The sequence below is a fragment of the Bombina bombina genome, chromosome 10 (genome assembly GCF_027579735.1).
Source record: "Bombina bombina isolate aBomBom1 chromosome 10, aBomBom1.pri, whole genome shotgun sequence".
NCBI classification, from domain to species: Eukaryota; Metazoa; Chordata; class Amphibia; order Anura; family Bombinatoridae; genus Bombina; species Bombina bombina.
In genome coordinates, this window is record NC_069508.1 from 191,108,723 (window position 1) to 191,127,901 (window position 19,179).

Consider the following 19,179-nt stretch of genomic DNA (forward strand, 5'->3'; position numbering starts at 1 on the left):
TTACCAAATGTGCTTAGTTCTCATGGTATTCTTTGTTGAGAAGCCTCAGGGGGAACAATGCACTACTGGGAGCTAGTTTCTGATTGGAGGCTGCACATATATGCCAGCTAGTTCCCATTAGTGAAGTGCTGTTCCTTCAACAAAGGATTCCCAGATAATGAAGCAAAAGATAATAGAAATAAACTGTAAAATTGTGTAAAACTGTATATTCTTGGTTTCATGTCCCTTTAAGAAAGAGCATGCAGTTTTAAGAGACTTCAAGGGAAATTAAACCCTTTTTTCTTTCTTTCATAGTTTAGATAGAACAAGTCATTTTAAACAACTTCCCAATTTACTTCTATTATCTAATTTGTTTTGTTCTCTTGATATTCTTTGTTTAAAAGGCTACCTTGGTAGATGAGCTTAAGATTGGTTGCTGCACATATATGCCTCTTGTAATTGGCTGACCAATGTGTTCAGCTAGCTCCCAGTAGTGCATTGCTGCATCTTCAACAAAGGATACCAAAAGACTGAAGCAAATTATATAATAGAATTAAATTGGAAAGTTGTTTAAAATTGTATTCTGTATTTGAATCATTAAATAAACTTCTATCAGCAATATATAAAAAGTGAAAATAAACAAACATACAATATCTATAAGGATATAATATCCTGAGTCCACATAATATCCTGTGCTTCTAATTAAAAACAAAAATATATAGTGAAGTACAGTCTTAGTGATGATATTCACAAAATGATCCCGCCAAGGGACACTTTCTGGAGCCTAACAAGCTCTGGAGATGACGCACACCTGGTTTTATACTGCAAGGTACCCAGTATTCATACAATCGCAAACTGCTGCTTGAGAAAATAACACTTGCAAAGAAACACACAAACGCACTCAGATACAGACACCCCCACAGACACTCAGCACTTGTTTAAATTGACCTGACAAGTAATGAGGTAGACTACAGTTTTGTCAAAAAAAGGAGATTTACAAGACAAAATATGCAGTTCTGATTATCTTTTTGTCAAGGAAGATGACAACTATATGATGACAACAGCATGCAGTGGCTGAAAGGAAGGGCCCTGAACTGCCTAAACAATAATTTAAAGGTTAAGTGGTTGATTGGTGACTTCTGGAAAGGTCTCATTAGTTTTAAAGTCTGTAGAAAGATGTGAATAATCAGTAGTAAGGTCAAAATGTCCAAAAAAGGAACAGACAATGAACACACACAAACTGAAAATTGCACATACACCCAAGGAAACACCCACAGAGACAGCCTCAGAAAACACACAAAGACTTACACACTCACAGACACCCAGAGAAAACACACAGACACCCAAAGAAAACACACAGACTTACATACACACTCTCACAGTCACCCACAGAAAACACAGAGAGACACCCAAAGCACACAGACAGGCAAACATACACACACCCTCACTGAGACATCCACAGAAAACACACAAAGACACACACAGATACCCCCAAAGCAAACACACAGACACACACACACACAGAGACCCCCAAAGCAAATACACAGACATACATACATACACACACCCTCACTAAGACATCCACAGAAAACACACAGATACACACACTCAAAGAGACACCTATAGAAAACAGACATATGCATACACCCACAGAAAACACACAGACATATACACACAGACATATGCACACATCATCACAGAGACACCCACAGAAAACACACAGACATTTCTCCTGTTAAGTGTGGTCAGTCCACGGGTCATCATTACTTCTGGGATATTAACTCCTCCCCAACAGGAAGTGCAAGAGGATCACCCAAGCAGAGCTGCTATATAGCTCCTCCCCTCTACGTCACACCCAGTCATTCTCTTGCACCCAACTAATAGATAGGATGTGTGAGAGGACTGTGGTGATTATACTTAGTTTTTATATCTTCAATCAAAAGTTTGTTATTTTAAAACAGCACCGGAGTGTGTTGTTCCTTCTCAGGTAGAATTTGAAGAAGAATCTACCTGAGTTTTTGGATGATTTTAGCCGGCGTAGCTAAAATTCATTTTGCTGTTCTCGGCCATTCTGAGGAGTGAGGTAAACTTCAGATCAGGGGACAGCGGGCAGATTCACCTGCAAAGAGGTATGTTGCAGTATATTATTTTCTGAGGAATGGAATTGACTGAGAAAATACTGCCAATACCAATATAATGTAAGTTCAGCCTTAAATGCAGTAGTAGCAACTGGTATCAGGCTGTTTATGTATATATGTGTACACTTCAGTATTCTGGGTAATGGCACTTCTCTGGGTAATACTATATGCATATAATCTTTAGCCTTACTTGCAGTGGGAACGTCTAGCAACAGGCTGTTTAATGACATTTCATGATATTTTTAAACGTTTTTGCTGGCTGCTAAATTGTTTAAATATCTGAGGTACTGGATGAAAAATTGTTTTTGGGCACTGTTTTTCCACTTGGCTGTCGTTTATTTTAATTTGAGACAGTTTACTGAACTTCCCTCACTGCTGTGGGTGAGGGTGAGGGGCCTATTTTGGCGCTTTTGCTACGCATCAGAAATTCATTCAAAAGTCTTTTTCTCTTCCTGCATGATCCGGATCGTCTCTACAGAGCTCAAGGGTCTTCAAAAATTATTTTGAGGGAGGTAATCACTCACAGCAGACCTGTGAGATTGTGTTTTGACTGTGATAAAAAACGTTTATATTTTGCACATTTGTTTCTCTGCTATTAAGGGTTAGTTATCCATTGCTAATGGGAGCAATCCTTTGCTAAATTTATGCTTTTACTGGGAAAAATCTGATTGTTATAATTTTTCCGGTTCCTTATTATTAAACTGTCATCATTTTTTCTGTGCTTCTTAAAGGCACAGTGCGTTTTTTATATTACTTGTAATTTGAGTGAAAAGTATTTCCAAGCTTGCTAGTTTAATTGCTAGTTTGTTAAACATGTCTGACTCAGAGGAATATCTCTGTGCTATATGTGCAAAAGCCAAGGTGGAGCCCAATAGAAATTTATGTACTAATTGCATTGATGCTACTTTGAATAAGAGTCATTCTGTACAAATTGAACATCATTCACCAAACAACGAGGGGGAAGTTATGCCGACTAACTTGCCTCACGTGTCAGTACCTGCATCTCCCGCTCGGGAGGTGCGTGATATTGTAACGCCGAGTACTTCAGGGCGGCCATTACAAATCACACTACAGGACATGGCTAATGTTATGACTGAAGTTTTGTCTAAATTACCAGAACTTAGAGGTAAGCGAGATCACTCTGGGGTGAGAACAGAGTGCGCTGATAATATTAGGGCCATGTCAGATACTGCATCACAATTTGCAGAACATGAGGACGGAGAGCTTCATTCTGCAGGTGACGGATCTGATCCAAATAAACTGGATTCAGACATTTCAAATTTTAAGTTTAAGCTGGAAAACCTCCGTGTATTACTAGGGGAGGTCTTAGCGGCTCTGAATGATTGTAACACAGTTGCAATACCAGAGAAAATGTGTAGGTTGGATAAATATTTTGCGGTACCGTCGAGTACTGACGTTTTTCCAATACCTAAGAGACTTACTGAAATTGTTACTAAGGAGTGGGATAGACCCGGTGTGCCTTTCTCACCCCCTCCTATATTCAGAAAGATGTTTCCAATAGACACCACCACACGGGACTTATGGCAAACGGTCCCTAAGGTGGAGGGAGCAGTTTCTACTTTAGCTAAGCGTACCACTATCCCGGTGGAGGATAGCTGCGCCTTTTCAGATCCAATGGATAAAAAATTAGAGGGTTACCTTAAGAAAATGTTTGTTCAACAAGGTTTTATATTGCAACCCCTTGCATGCATTGCGCCTGTCACGGCTGCAGCAGCATTTTGGTTTGAGTCTCTGGAAGAGACCCTTGAATCAGCTCCATTAGATGAGATTACACACAAGCTTAAAACCCTTAAGCTAGCTAATTCATTTATTTCTGATGTCGTAGTACACTTAACTAAACTTACGGCTAAGAATTCCGGATTCGCCATTCAGGCACGCAGAGCGCTGTGGCTAAAATCCTGGTCAGCTGATCTTACTTCTAAATCTAAATTACTTAACATACCTTTCAAAGGGCAGACCTTATTCGGGCCCGGTTTGAAGGAAATTATCGCTGACATTACAGGAGGTAAAGGCCATGCCCTGCCTCAAGACAGAGCCAAACCTAGGGCTAGACAGTCTAATTTTCGTGCCTTTCGTAACTTCAAGGCAGGAGCAGCATCAACTTCCTCTGCACCAAAACAGGAAGGAGCTGTTGCTCGATACAGACAAGGCTAGAAACCTAACCAGTCCTGGAACAAGGGCAAGCAGGCCAGAAAACCTGCTGCTGCCCCTAAGACAGCATGAAGTGAGGGCCCCCGATCCGGGATCGGATCTAGTGGGGGGCAGACTCTCTCTCTTTGCCCAGGCTTGGGCAAGAGATGTCCAGGATCCCTGGGCGTTAGAGATCATATCTCAGGGATATCTTCTGGACTTCTAAACCTCTCCCCCAAAAGGGAGATTTCATCTTTCAAGGTTGTCAACAAACCAGATAAAGAAAGAGGCGTTTCTACGCTGTGTACAGGATCTTTTACTAATGGGAGTGATCCATCCGGTTCCGCGGTCGGAACACGGACAAGGTTTTTACTCAAATCTGTTTGTGGTTCCCAAGAAAGAAGGAACCTTCAGACCAATCTTGGATTTAAAGATCCTAAACAAATTCCTAAGAGTTCCATCGTTCAAAATGGAAACTATTTGGACAATCTTACCCATGATCCAAAAGGGTCAGTACATGACCACAGTGGATTTAAAGGATGCCTACCTTCATATACCGATTCACAAAGATCATTACCGGTATCTAAGGTTTGCCTTCCTAGACAGGCATTACCAGTTTGTAGCTCTTCCATTCGGGTTGGCTACGGCTCCAAGAATCTTCACAAAGGTTCTGGGCTCTCTTCTGGCGGTGCTAAGGCCGCAAGGAATTTCGGTGGCTCCGTACCTAGACGACATTCTGATACAAGCGTCAAGCTTTCAAACTGCCAAGTCTCATACAGAGTTAGTACTGGCATTTCTAAGGTCGCATGGGTGGAAGGTGAACGTAGAGAAGAGTTCTCTCTTACCACTCACGAGGGTTCCCTTCTTGGGGACTCTTATAGACTCTGTAGAAATGAAGATTTACCTGACAGAAGACAGGTTAACAAAGCTTCAAAATGCTTGCCGTGTCCTTCATTCCATTCAACACCCGTCAGTGGCTCAATGCATGGAGGTAATCGGCTTAATGGTAGCGGCAATGGACATAGTACCCTTTGCACGCCTACATCTCAGACCGCTGCAATTGTGCATGCTAAGTCAGTGGAATGGGGATTACTCAGATTTGTCTCCTACTCTGAATCTGGATCAAGAGACCAGAAATTCTCTTCTATGGTGGCTTTCTCGGCCACATCTGTCCAGGGGCATGCCATTCAGCAGACCAGATTGGACAATTGTAACAACAGACGCCAGCCTACTAGGTTGGGGCGCTGTCTGGAATTCCCTGAAGGCTCAGGGATCATAGACTCAGGAGGAAAGTCTCCTTCCAATAAACATTCTGGAATTGAGAGCAGTTCTCAATGCCCTTCTGGCTTGGCCTCAGTTAACAACTCGGGGGTTCATCAGGTTTCAGTCGGACAACATCACGACTGTAGCTTACATCAACCATCAAGGAGGGACAAGAAGCTCCCTAGCGATGATGGAAGTATCAAAGATAATTCGCTGGGCAGAGTCTCACTCTTGCCACCTGTCAGCGATCCACATTCCTGGAGTGGAAATCTGGGAGGCGGATTTCCTAAGTCGTCAGACTTTTCATCCGGGGGAGTGGGAACTTCATCCGGAGATCTTTGCCCAAATACTTCGACTTTGGGGCAAACCAGAGATAGATCTCATGGCGTCTCGCCAGAACGCCAAGCTTCCTTGTTACGGGTCCAGGTCCAGGGACCCGGGAGCAGTCCTGGTAGATGCTTTGACAGCACCTTGGACCTTCGGGATGTGTTTCCACCCTTCCCGATGCTTCCTCGATTGATTGCCAGGATCAAACAGGAGAGAGCATCGGTGATTCTGATAGCGCCTGCGTGGCCACGCAGGATCTGGTATGCAGATCTAGTGGACATGTCATCCTGTCCACCTTGGTCTCTGCCTCTGAGACAGGACCTTCTAACTCAGGGTCCTTTCAAACATCAAAATCTAATTTCTCTGAAGCTGACTGCTTGGAAATTGAACGCTTGATTTTATCAAAGCGTGGTTTTTCGGAGTCAGTTATTGATACCTTAATACAGGCTAGGAAGCCTGTTACCAGAAAGATTTACCATAAAATATGGCGTAAATACTTACATTGGTGCGAATCCAAGAGTTACTCATGGAGTAAAGTTAGGATTCCTAGGATATTGTCTTTTCTACAAGAAGGTTTAGAAAAGTGTTTATCTGCTAGTTCCTTAAAGGGACAGATCTCAGCTCTGTCCATTCTTTTACACAAGCGTCTGTCAGAAGTTCCAGACGTTCAGGCTTTTTGCCAGGCTTTGGCCAGGATTAAGCCTGTGTTTAAAACTGTTGCTCCACCATGGAGCTTAAATTTAGTTCTTAACGTTTTACAGGGTGTTCCGTTTGAACCCCTTCATTCCATTGATATCAAGCTGTTATCTTGGAAAGTTCTGTTTTTAATGGCTAATTCCTTGGCTCGTAGAGTCTCTGAGTTATCAGCCTTACATTGTGATTCTCCGTATCTGATTTTTCATTCAGATAAGGTAGTTCTGCGTACTAAACCTGGGTTCTTACCTAAGGTTGTCACTAATAAGAATATCAATCAAGAGATTGTTGTGCCATCATTGTGTCCGAATCCTTCTTCAAAGAAGGAACGACTTCTGCACAATCTAGATGTAGTCCGTGCCCTGAAATTTTATTTACAGGCAACTAAAGATTTTCGCCAAACTTCTTCCCTGTTTGTCGTTTATTCTGGACAGAGGAGAGGTCAAAAGGCTTCTGCTACCTCTCTCTCTTTTTGGCTTCGTAGCATAATACGTTTAGCCTATGAGACTGCTGGACAGCAGCCTCCTGAAAGAATTACAGCTCATTCCACTAGAGCTGTAGCTTCCACTTGGGCCTTTAAGAATGAGGCCTCTGTTGAACAGATTTGCAAGGCTGCAACTTGGTCTTCTCTTCATACTTTTTCCAAATTTTACAAATTTGACACTTTTGCTTCTTCGGAGGCTGTTTTTGGGAGAAAGGTTCTTCAGGCAGTGGTTCCTTCCGTATAAAGATCCTGCCTGTCCCTCCCGTCATCCGTGTACTTTAGCTTTGGTATTGGTATCCCAGAAGTAATGATGACCCGTGGACTGACCACACTTAACAGGAGAAAACATAATTTATGCTTACCTGATAAATTCCTTTCTCCTGTAGTGTGGTCAGTCCACGGCCCGCCCTGTTTTTTATGGCAGGTCTAAATTTTTAAATTATACTCCAGTCACCACTGCACCCTATAGTTTCTCCTTTCTCGTTTGGTTCTTGGTCGAATGACTGGGTGTGACGTAGAGGGGAGGAGCTATATAGCAGCTCTGCTTGGGTGATCCTCTTGCACTTCCTGTTGGGGAGGAGTTAATATCCCAGAAGTAATGATGACCCATGGACTGACCACACTACAGGAGAAAGGAATTTATCAGGTAAGCATAAATTATGTTTTTTTATTTATAAAATATTTTACCAGGAAGGATACATTGAGATTTCTCTCGTTTTCAAGTATGTCCTGTGGCCACAAAACATTGCATTGATACAATAGGGTACAATAAAATACAAAAACAATATTAATACATAACATATGCAAAATTTAACATAGAACAGGCAGGAAATATATAATCAACCATGACAGGTGCATTCTGTTTTGAGATATGCAGAGAGGGATCTCTTAAAGGATTTTAGGCTTGGGGAAGGTTTTAAAGTGTGCGGGAGGTCGTTCCATAATTGTGGTGCTCTATAGGAAAAGGAGGATCGAGCTGCTTTCTAGGATTGAGCTGCTTAATATGAACACACTCTCACTGAGGCACCTACAGAAAATGCACGAAGACATATACACATACCCTCAGAGAGACATCCACAGAAAACAAAGACATACATACACACACACCCTCACAGAGACATCCACTGAAAACACACAAAGACATACACACCCACCCTTACAGAGGCATCCACAGAAAATACACAAGAACATACCTACACACACACACACCCTCACAGAGACACCCACATAAAATGCACAAAGACATATGCACACACCCTCACAGAGACATACACAGAAAACACACACAGACATACACACCCACTCTCACAGAGGCATCCACAGAAGATACACAAAGACATACATACACACACCCTCACAGAGACACCCACAGAAAATGCACAAAGACAGACCCACACACCCTCACAGAGACATCCACAGAAAATGCACAAAGACATACAAAAGAAATACATACACACTCATAAAGACACCAACAAAAGCACAAAGACATAAACACAGACACCCACAGGAACACTCACAGGAGGTAATATTTCTGCACATTGCCATCCCCTAAATCAAGTGTGTGACATGCATGATAAAAAATAATAGCAGAAATTAAGAGAACACTTTTTAAAGAATCATATTTGTAAATGTGCAATCAAAAATACTTCTGTGAATTCAAAGTTGTACATTATTGATCTGTCAGAATGGGTAGATGAAGAAAGGTACTTTTGAAAGGTTGACATATGTTTTGGGTCCCCCCCATTTTCCCCAACTAAGAGCACCACTTCAAATCTGGTGTACAAATGTTCCCATCTGTCAGCTGTACTTATGGATTTTGAAAATGCTGTTCTCTATATGGTCTTGGTGGAACCATCAGCGGTTTTACTCAGTCTCATACCATTAGATCTGGTTAAATGCAGGATTTAGGCTTGTTTGTATGTATTTCAAAATTAAGTCAGCTGTAGTGTAAACTGAACACTGTTAAGTTAACCTGTCTCATTTCAAACACTGAGGAATCAGCCTGAGAGTATAACATTTTATGCAGATGTAAAAATCTTAGCTAAAATGCCTCTTGGCTGCTGGAAAGTCCTTGCATAAAGGGGCAGTAAACTGGAATATAATATATATATATATATATATATATATATATATATATATATATATATATATATATATAAAAATCATATCTGCCAAAAGGGCACCTTCCATTTGTGTATTGAGAAGGAAACATTTCTGCATGGTTCTAAATATAGAATTATCAGCATTGTCAAATAATCATAAATACACTGCTGCATATTGCTAAAAAAAATGTGTTTTTATGGACCCCTGGCCCCACCATACAACTAGCACACTGAAATTACAATTTGAAATTGCACAAAGAAATAAAAAAAGATTTACTAAGTAAGTGATCTGCTGTCTGACTCGCACACTGTACAAACTGAAGTGCCAAGTCTGTCTCACACTGTGCATAGAGGTTTAGTGCACAGTCAGAAATCCTCTCAAAAGCAAATGCTTTACTACTCTGCTGTAGTGCCCTCTTTTGGCTGCCAAAATTAAGTTTTTTTAAAAAAAATAGTTGTGCTTGCCTCTTGGGGCCCCCTGGCCCACTGATAGGAGTCCCCCCTTTCACCCCCTGATGGCGGCCCTGCGCTCTATTATAGTGCACAACACTTGTAAGTTAACTTCCAGCTTTGGATTATTATTTATAAGAACTCAGATATATTGTACCATTGGAGCGCCTTCCTATTATTGTGTTTTTCAGCTGTCAGTATTTGTGTGAGCTGACCATGGTCTTCACTGTTTTTGGACTATACTCATTGATTTATTTGGACTGTCTCCTCTAATATATGTAAATAATCAATGCCCCTTTTAAATGGGACATTGTTTGCAAAAAATTATATGCACTAACGTCTTAGAACATATTTATTTTTGTACTATATACGGTGGAACTCTGTGTGTCTACCCCAAGAAAGGGGTGAAATGCATAAGTAAAGCTCCTCTTGGGAGCAGCAGATAATTGCTGAGCAGTGACCCATTCAGCAGCAGTAGTTCTCAGCAATTCATGAGTTTAACTATGTGTTTAACCCATGTTTTTTTCTTATTTAAATGGCCCTTTATACTGAGCCCATACTGTCACTGCTAGTTGAGAGGAAAATAGGGTAAAATAATGCAATTAACTGATCGGTCATTACTTAAGTGATCTACTGAGATATCCCTATCTACCTTTTAAGCACACATAGTGCAAACTAAGCTTGTGCAAAGCACTAAACGAATGCTGAATATAGCAGTCAAAGCCACATTTAGCAATTTTCAGAGACAGATTTCTTTTTGTGAAAGTGCAGCACATTAATATCTGGATTTGCACAGATCTTAGGGTGTTGAACTTTCATAAGAAAATTGCCAAATGCAGCTTGCAAACATCATCATTGGTATTTGTTTAGTGCCAAATGTACCAGCCTAGAGTAGACTACACTAATTTCTAGTCTGGGGGCCCAAGGGCCACATTCAGACATTTGCAGTAACCCAGTCTTTCCTCTGTAGCAAACATTCTAGAAAACACATTTACTTTACTTCTGGTATAGTCATTCTTTACAGAGATGCAATAGAACATTTTGTAGTTTATGAGAGAAATGTATTTGCATATGAACCAAACATAAGTAAATCTGAGCTTGTGTAGATAGCAAACTAAATGGCAAAATGCCTGTTTTGTAATGCAGAATCCAGCAGACAATACACAAGGATACATTTATTTAGCATTATACATTACTGGTGGAGAGGAAAGTGAAAAATCGTGATCTTCTTGTTTGGCCACATGAAATCTATGTTATCTCACATTTGCACTCCACTCCCTTTTTACACTTTCTCCCACACACACATTTCTTGTGTCCATTTTATCCTCTTCACTGGGTCACTTAGGGATCGCACTGTGTGTACTGTGATGCATTTGGTACAAATCAATAAAAATGAAGACACTGTGGCTGCTTTATTTGCGGGAAGAAAAACTATTGTTATCTTTACTTTTTCAATGAGAAATATGAAACATTTAAAGGCCATAATAGTCAAAAATTACAATTTGTTACAACTGAGATGTGCATCTAGCGCTACTGACTGGATCAGCTGCGGTTTCCACTTAAGACCAGCAGTGCTCCACGAGTTCCGAGTGGCACTTCTACTATGAGTTTAACTCCTTTGCAAGGGATAAGCATGCAGTAGTGTGGGGTCGATAGTCTTCAAATTACATGCTCAAACAAATTATAGCGTGTCGTTCTGTTACTTTTATGGCCTCAGACTGCCAGCTAATGTGCTTGCCAAACCCAGGACCTCATACAATGAGTTACAGATACCCATATATGATGTAGTGTGTGTCTATCTGTATCTATAAGTGTATATGTGTGTGTATCTGCATGTATAAGTGTATGCTATGTAGTGTGTGTGTATCTGCATGTATAAGTATGTGTGTGTATCTGCATGTATAAGTGTAAGTTGTGTAGTGTATGTATCTGTATGTATAAGTATGTGTGTGTATCTGCATGTATAAGTGTAAGTTGTGTAGTGTGTGTATCTGTATGTATAAGTGTGTGTGTATCTGTATGTATAAGTATGTGTGTGTATCTGCATGTATAAGTGTAAGTTGTGTAGTGTATGTATCTGTATGTATAAGTATGTGTGTGTATCTGCATGTATAAGTGTAAGTTGTGTAGTGTATGTATCTGTATGTATAAGTATGTGTGTGTATCTGCATGTATAAGTGTAAGTTGTGTAGTGTATGTATCTGTATGTATAAGTATGTGTGTGTATCTGCATGTATAAGTGTAAGTTGTGTAGTGTGTATCTGTATGTATAAGTATGTGTGTGTATCTGCATGTATAAGTGTAAGTTGTGTAGTGTGTGTATCTGTATGTATAAGTGTGTGTGTATCTGCATGTATAAGTGTAAGTTGTGTAGTGTGTGTGTGTATCTGTATGTATAAGTATGTGTGTGTATCTGCATGTATAAGTGTATGCTATGTAGTGTGTGTGTATCTGCATGTATAAGTTGTGTAGTGTGTGTGTGTGTCTATCTGTATTTATATCTATAAGTGTGTGTGTGTGTGTATCTGCATGTATAAGTGTAAGCTGTGTAGTGTGTGTGTGTATCTGTATGTATAAGTGTAGGCTATGTAGTGTGTGTGTGTATCTGTATGTATAAGTGTAGGCTATGTAGTGTGTGTATCTGCATGTATAAGTGTATGCTATGTAGTGTGTGTGTCTGCATGTATAAATGTAAGCTATGAAGTGTGTGTATCTGCATGTATAAGTGTATTCTATGTAGTGTGTGTGTATCTGTATGTATAAGTGTATGCTATGTAGTGTGTGTGTGTATCTGTATGTATAAGTGTATGCTATGTAGTGTGTGTGTGTGTATCTGCCTGTATAAGTGTATGATATGTAGTGTGTGTCTGCATGTGTAAGTGTATGCAATGTAGTGTGTGTGTGTATCTGCATGTATAAGTGTATGCTATGTAGTGTGTGTATCTGCATGTATAAGTGTATGCTATGTAGTGTGTGTGTCTGCATGTATAAATGTAAGCTATGAAGTGTGTGTATCTGCATGTATAAGTGTATTCTATGTAGTGTGTGTGTATCTGTATGTATAAGTGTATGCTATGTAGTGTGTGTGTGTATCTGTATGTATAAGTGTATGCTATGTAGTGTGTGTGTGTGTGTGTATCTGCCTGTATAAGTGTATGATATGTAGTGTGTGTCTGCATGTGTAAGTGTATGCAATGTAGTGTGTGTGTGTATCTGCATGTTTAAGTGTATGCTATGTAGTGTGTGTGTGTGTATCTGTATGTATAAGTGTATGCTATGTAGTGTGTGTGTCTTTATGTATAAGTATGTATCTGCATGTATAAGTGTATGCTATATAGTGTGTGCGTGTTTCTGCATGTATAAGTGTATGCTGTGCAGTGTGTGCGTGTTTCTGCATGTATAAGTGTATGCTGTGCAGTGTGTGCGTGTTTCTGCATGTATAAGTGTATGCTATATAGTGTGTGCGTGTTTCTGCATGTATAAGTGTATGCTATATAGTGTGTGCGTGTTTCTGCATGTATAAGTGTATGCTGTGTAGTGTGTGTATCTGTATGTATAAGTGTGTGTATCTGCATATATAAGTGTAAGCTATGTAGTGTGTGTGTGTATCTGTATGTATAAGTGTAAGCTTTGTAGTGTGTGTGTGTGTGTGTGTGTGTGTGTGTGTGTGTCTGCCTGTATAAGTGTATGCTATGTAGTGTGTGTATCTGCATGTATAAGTGTATGCTATGTAGTGTGTGTATCTGCATATGCAAATGTATGCTATGTAGTGTGTTACTGTGCATTTTTGCTAACTTTAAAGGCCAGCATCTAGAATATTAATGGGGAAAGCAGAGAGCAGTTTTAAAGAATCTATTATTAAATGTCCAATTAAGATAAAAATATTTAACACTGTCTCTGCAAAGGCTAATTAAATACAGAGCTCACATAGCTATACCAGTGGTTTGAGCTTGTGTTTGATTTGCTGCCTAAGAGTAATAAAGGATATGACTTTATTTAGAATTTTACTTTTTATTACTTTGGTCTTATTATTTTTTTTGGGGGGGTCCCTCTTTTGAAATGTTGGGAGGTATGCTGAGGTCAGTGCCAGCTGTACATCAGTCAGCAGGGCAGTATACACATGAGGTCAGTGCCAGCTGTACGCCAGTCATCGGGGCAGTATATACATGAGGTCAGTGCCAGCTGTACGCCAGTCATCAGGGCAGTATACACGAGGTCAGTGCCAGCTGTACATCAGTCAGCAGGGCGCTAATGGCAGTATATACATGAGGTCAGTGCCAGCTGTACGCCAGTCATCAGGGCAGTATACACATGAGGTCAGTGCCAGCTGTGTGCCAGTCATCAGGGCACTACTGGTAGTATACACGAGGTCAGTGCCAGCTGTACGCCAGTCATCAGGGCACTAATGGCAGTATACACATGAGGTCAGTGCCAGCTGTGTGCCAGTCATCAGGGCACTACTGGCAATATACACGAGGTCAGTGCCAGTCATCAGGGCACTACTGGCAGTATACACATGAGGTCAGTGCCAGCTGTGTGCCAGTCATCAATGCACTAATGGCAGTATAAACATGTGGTCAGTGCCGGTGCCAGCTGTACGCCAGTCATCAGGGCACTAATGGCAGTATACACACGAGGTCAATGCCAGCTGTGTGTCAGTCATCAGGGCACTACTGGTAGTATACACATGAGGTCAGTGCCAGCTGTACGTCAGTCATCAGGGCACTACTGGCAGTATACACATGAGGTCAGGGCCAGCTGTGTGCCAGTCATCAGGGAACTACTGGCAGTATACACATGAGGTTAGTACCAGCTGTAAATCAGTCATCAGGGCACTACTGGCAGTATACACATGAGGTCAGTGCCAGCTGTACGCCAGTCATCAGGGCACTACTGGCAGTATACACATGAGGTCAGTGCCAGCTGTACATCAGTCATCAGGGCACTACTGGCAGTATACACAAGGTCAGGGCCAGCTGTGTGCCAGTCATCAGGGAACTACTGGCAGTATACACATGAGGTCAGTGCCAGCTGTACGTCAGTCATCAGGGCACTACTGGCAGTATACACATGAGGTCAGGGCCAGCTGTGTGCCAGTCATCAGGGAACTACTGGCAGTATACACATGAGGTTAGTGCCAGCTGTACATCAGTCATCAGGGCACTACTGGCAGTATACACATGAGGTCAGTGCCAGCTGTACGCGTCATCAGGGCACTACTGGCAGTATACACATGAGGTCAGTGCCAGCTGTACATCAGTCATCAGGGCACTACTGGCAGTATACACATGAGGCCAGTGCCAGCTGTACGTCAGTCATCAGGGCGCTAATGGCAGTATACACATAAGGTCAGTGCCAGCTGTGTGCCAGTCATCAAGGCACTACTGGCAGTATACACATGAGGTCAGTGCCAGCTGTGTGCCAGTCATCAGGGCACTACTGGTAGTATAAACATGAGGTCAGTGCCAGCTGTGTGCCAGTCATCAGGGCACTAATGGCAATATACACGAGGTCAGTGCCGGTGTCAGCTGTGTGCCAGTCATCAGGGCACTACTGGTAGTATACACATGAGGTCAGTGCCGGTGCCAGCTGTATGCCAGTCATCAGGGCACTACTGGCAGTATACACATGAGGTCAGTGCCAGCTGTGTGCCAGTCATCAGGGCACTACTGGTAGTATAAACATGAGGTCAGTGCCAGCTGTGTGCCAGTCATCAGGGCACTAATGGCAATATACACGAGGTCAGTGCCGGTGTCAGCTGTGTGCCAGTCATCAGGGCACTACTGGTAGTATACACATGAGGTCAGTGCCGGTGCCAGCTGTATGCCAATCATCAGGGCACTACTGGCAGTATACACATGAGGTCAGTGCCAGCTGTGTGCCAGTCATCAGGGCACTACTGGCAGTATACACATGAGGTCAGTGCCCTAGCGCCCGCTATATACCGCCCTGCCAGTGAGCAGCAACAGGTTGTGGCCCAGTTAGGGTGTGGTGACTGTGCTAAGCAGGAAGGGTGTGTCAGCTCTGCCTCCTGCTGTGCTCGGTGCGCTGCTACCCTCCCCTTAGCCATCAGCAGACCACAGCTCAGAGCTCTGCTGTTTGTAGAGTGAAGTTGAGTCACACAGGGGTGTGGTTACCCAGACCTCCCTCTCTTTCTCCTTCCTTCCTCCTCTCCCTCTTTCAAGCTCTCTCTTTCTCTCAGGAGGGGCTCCGGAGTACTGAAGACCTCAGGGCTTCACGGCAGCAGGTAAAACAGGTGGCAGACCTGTGGGTGAGGGCATTACTTGGTGACCGGACCTCTTGTTATGGCTTGTCTAGGGCAACTTGTAGCTTCTCTGCTGCTTGATTGCCAAAATTCGCATCTTTAAAACTTGCAGGCCTCTGACCTGAAGATGGCTGTGGGCTTAGTACTGGGGAGGAAATGGTTCAGTATGGGATAGTAACGGCGAGTGTATGTGACTGTCACTAAGTGAAAAGATCTGTCCATGAGACTGTCACGGGGTACATGAAGATGACATGGGACTTTCACTTGGTATGTGAGTGTATGGGACAGGAACTGTCACTTGGTGTGTGTCTGCGCAGGGACTGTCACATGATGTGTGAGACAGGGACTATCACTTTTATATATATATATGTGTGTGTGAGAGAGACATGGACTGTCATTTGAAATGTGTGTGAAACATGGCCTGCCACTCACTTGAAATATATATATATGTGTGTGTGAGAGAGAGAGAAAGACAGGGATTGTCACTCACTTGATGTGTGAAACAGGGACTGTCACTCGATGTGTGAGACAGGGACTGTCACTCACTTGATGTGTGAGACAGGGACTGTCACTCACTTGATGTGTGAGACAGGGACTGTCACTAGATATGTGTGTGTCTAGGACAGGGAATGTCGCTTGTTGTGTGGGTGTAAGGGATTGGGACTTAATGTGTGTGTGTATAGGAAAGGGACTCACAAGATATTTGAGTGGGAATTTCACTTGGTATGTAAGTGTATTTAACTGGAACTCACTAGATATGTTACCTGATATGCTACTGTGACTAGGACTTGTATATATGTGAGTGTATGTGATTGAGTTTATCACTTCATATGGAAGTATATGTGATCGGCCTTGTCACTTGATATGTTAGTGTATGGGACTGTTACTACATATGTGAGTGTGTATGTCATTAATATTTGTAAGTATGGGGCTAGGACATAGTTGCCAACATTTCAAAAAAATTTCCAGGGACACTTTGCTGCAGAGCAAGCATGCAGGTTACTGGAGTATTGACGACCAGTTCTGCAATCAAAACACACCCAGTAATAGTATAATTTAGACTTACACCTACCCAGTCTCTGGAACACATTCTGTGCATATAGTTATTTTTATAACACAGCATTAAAATTAGGCAGACAAATAATATGTGAACCCATTTGCGGAATCTGTTGGCGCTCTACAAATAACCGATAATAATAATAATATTGCATTAGGAATTAATTATATTTAAATAATAAACTACATCTATCTATATGTGTGTGTGTGTGTGTGTATATATATATATATATATACACACACCAAATGTTGGGCAAAAGAGGTAGCATTTCCAGGGACATACAGCAAAATCCAGGGACTGTCCCTGGAAATCAGGGACTGTTGGCAACTATGGGCTAGGACTGTCAGAAAATGTGAATATGGGGCTGCATGAGTGTGAGTGACTGCTTTCATTAGACTCATATTAGAGAAGTTGGTGTATTTGAATGGGGCTTTTACAGACTTGTGTGCTTTAAGATGAGTGGCTTCTCAGTGTACTAATTTTGGGATATATAAAATATAACGGCTTGTGTGATTGTGAGCAGCATGTACCAACTGTACTGTGACAGGGTTTCTTGAGTGACAGCTTCAAAGGACTTTCACTTGGGAGTGTATTCTTGTGACTGTTTATAGACAATTTAAATGGGTGTGTGTATGTTTTAAGGCTGTTATTGGATGTGTGGTTGTGATTGATGGGCTTTCACATAAATATAAATAAATATTTTCTTCTGGTATTGGTGGATATCTGCATGTGACTGTGAGTTCATAAGATTGTCACTGAATAAGTGCGCACATGAGACTGTCACAGGGTGTATATGAGGCTTGTTGGCATGGAGTCTTCACAGGACTTGTGACTAGTAACTGCACTAGGAGTGTGTGAATATGTTTGAGATTATGTGTGTGTACATTTTTGCTTGGCACTGTCTGACTGTGTCTGTGTATTTACATATCTTGCTAGATGTCAGCGTATATATTTGACATGGACTTTTATTTGATATATTTTTATGTTGCTGAACCGGATAGTTGCTGTATGTAATTGTGTTTGTATTTGCTTGGGCCTGATACTGTGTATGAGTGCCAGGCACTGCATGGAGGGGAGGGCACCTTATCTCCGAAACAATAGCATTCGCATTCAGGTTCCCCTGCATTGAACTACCCAATGTATACTACAGTACCTGAAAAGACGAAGGATGGTTAATGAATTCCTGTTACCATATCTGATGACATAATGTGGGGAGATGCCAATTTTGTGCAGTGGGAGTTTGTTGAAAGGACCTTCACAATATACTGTGAAGAATTTATAGCTGAGACGGTGCAAGGCAGTGACTGGTAGACATTACCCTTTAAGAGCCTTGCAACTATCCTGTGTAATATTTACATGTTGCACTCTAGACAACTGCAGAATAAAATGTCACTGAAAGAAATTTGCAAATATCAGTTAGAAAATGTGACACTTTTTCACAATTATCTACATTTTTTTTTTTTAAAGTTTCCAGTGATAAACATCTGCTTTATGACCGCACATTTTCCTAGTCTTTTAAATAAAACTTTAAAGTGAAGGAATAGGGCAGGATACTTGCTGTTGAAATAAAAGGATGGACTTTGTTTTGGCTACAAGGGGAAAATATTTGAAGCCCCTGTTGACTATGGCTGGTGGAAATTTATAGTAAGAATATGCAGTTTGTTGTTTAATACATGCAGGTGCAGCATAATAATAAAGGGAAATGCTGTGTGTGTGATTTATATTACTGAAAATACAAACTTTTCAGGACATACAAGACTTTTCAGGAAATGTTTTTTTTGTTCCGCTATAAGCAAGAGTGCTATGCTGATAAAATAGGGAGGGGCGACGACTGAGAATAAACCACTTTGTGGGATAGTGAGTAGCTAGTTTGCATTTATAGAAAGTGTGGGGCGTAGAATGGGGAAATAGTTTACAGGTTATTACTTTAAAAAAAAAAAAAAAATCTATCATGGAAATAAAAGTTACTGAAGTATTTTATTCTGACTTAGGGACAACCCCCACAGCTGTATTGGTGGAGGGTTATTATGCTCCACAAATTAAAAAAAAAACTAAAATGTTTATTTAATACAGAAGTATATGTTGTTCGATGCAGCGAAGGGAAAAAAAATCCTTTGGATGACAGAGTTAGTAGCAAATTTGAAATCATAATCTGGCAAAGTTGGCTGCAGTGACTCCAATTGAAATCCCATTGCAGCTAATTTGAGTTCTCTGTACTTGAAATAGAGAGAGACTGTGTGCTCCTGAGATGGGGGGAGGGGTCTTCTAAT

General features: G+C 41.4%; 1 protein-coding gene across 1 annotated transcript in view; it reads left to right on the forward strand.

The window, feature by feature from the left end:
* Nucleotides 1-15,681: 15,681 nt before the first annotated feature.
* The window catches only part of ELOVL1 (ELOVL fatty acid elongase 1), a 57,029-nt gene continuing 53,531 nt past the window's right edge, over nucleotides 15,682-19,179 (forward strand). Inside the window, exon 1 of the mRNA XM_053693606.1 lies at nucleotides 15,682-15,834. The gene's annotated coding sequence lies outside the window, so the exon portion shown is untranslated. The remainder of the gene's footprint in view (nucleotides 15,835-19,179) is intronic.